The sequence below is a fragment of the Dunckerocampus dactyliophorus genome, chromosome 9, assembly GCF_027744805.1.
Source record: "Dunckerocampus dactyliophorus isolate RoL2022-P2 chromosome 9, RoL_Ddac_1.1, whole genome shotgun sequence".
NCBI lineage: Eukaryota > Metazoa > Chordata > Actinopteri > Syngnathiformes > Syngnathidae > Dunckerocampus > Dunckerocampus dactyliophorus.
Window position 1 is genome coordinate 6,676,998 of NC_072827.1, and position 1,892 is coordinate 6,678,889.

Here is a 1,892-nt window from a genome sequence, read left to right on the forward strand (position 1 = left end):
TCCAAAAAGTGCATTGTTTAAAGTACCACTTAAAGGGTTCAAAATACATTTGAAAAATTAGGGCTGTCAAAAATAGTGTGGTAACTAATTTATTTCATTAATTACATTCATTAACGCATGGGCATCATATCAAGATACATTTCTCTGTTATTGCAGCACAATAGCGTCCTCACACAGTCACACAGTCTTTAATAACTTCATTCTGACACATCTATGTCTGTATCTCCAACTCACAAACACGTCTTTAGTACTCCTAGGAATGACCATTCCTCATTGTCACGAGACAGTGAGGTGCGTTCAAGTACTCTCCGAGAAAGAATCACAACAAAAAAAACACCAAAAAAATCACAACTATGTCTTCATTATGTGCGTATGTGTGGTCTAGATACACAAAAATACAAAGTAAAACAGGAAGTGGATATTCTAATCACTCGCTAACATACTGTAACTGTTACTGCGGAAGTACTATTTGCTGCATTTAATTATGCTCGGAACCCCAGAAAATACATCTACAGTCAAAACATGTGAAGTCAACTTAAAGTACATGGTGTCTTTGAATGCAACACCACATTGCTCTGACGGTTAGTCACTGTATAATTGTGTCCTGTTATTTCTGTTCATAAAATACAGTAAAAATGGTCATATTTCACACATAGTTGCAAATTGTGATTAATCATAATTAATTAATTTAATTTAATTGAAAAACTTTGTGCAGGAAAAAAAGCAAAAAAAGTAGTCTGTTTGTGTTGCTGTATTGAAAGTAAAATTGAACAAAGGAAAGAAAATATAAGTTTCGTTTTACACCAGGAAATGATAAAAAACAGTAACATGCACGCTTTTATATGGATGTACCATTCCAATCCACTTCCTCCTTTCTTTTTTTTTTACCTCATCTCAGCCACACGAATCTGATTTGAATAACAGGAACGTTTCTCTCACCGGAAGCGAGGTCGTAGTCTGGGGTTGTATGCACTGAATTCTGTAACTGGAATGGCCCCGATCGCTTGCTGCGCATTGGAGGCCTGAAGCCACCGGAAGTATGGAAGTCGCCATGTTGTTTCACCCAAAACAAGAAAGCCTGAGAACTAGTTCGAGATGCCGTCTTGTGCTGCTATTAATTGCACAAATCGTGGTACTCGTGAAAACCGCGAGAAGGGACTTACATTTCACAGGTAGGTAAATGCTTATAAATAATAAAAATAGTAAAAAAAAATAGATACTTTAAATCTGTAAGGATCTTTTCACGTAAGTAGTTGTAAATTATCCCTTATTCTCCTTTAGATTTCCACACTGCAATGCTCAACTTCTAAAGCAATGGGTAGTAAATATGCGGAGAGACAGGTGGGTTCCTGCAGCCAGATCGCAACTGTGTTCAAGTCATTTCACCGAGGAGAACTTCGACAGGACCGGCCAGACTGTTAGATTGCGACAAAATGCAGTTCCAACAATATTTGACTTTCCTGATCATCTTCTAAAGGTATGCGTTGCATTTAGCTTTGATACTATGTAGATCCTTATCATAACAAATGCCTTGTGAACACTGAAATTGAGTTGTTATGCATCGTAATTTAACACGGTAGAGGTAGGACAAAACTTCAACTGGAGGGAACTTTTGAGATTTGGGTCTAGTAAATTTACTCTGTTTCAATTGAATTTTTGAAACATAATAAATTTAGTGAATGAAGATATATGTATGTGTATGCGTGTGTGCTTTTTTTGGGTGAAGCAAGATGGCCAACCAATGGCTTCATGCAGTTAGCAGGGACGCCCCTTCCAGTAGTATAGAGTTCAGTGGTTGTATGGAAGTAGCCTATGGTAGTTGGTAGGTTATTACCGCCATCTTGCGGCAGGAGTGGGCATGAACGCAGTACACACTGCGCATGCTCAGGAGT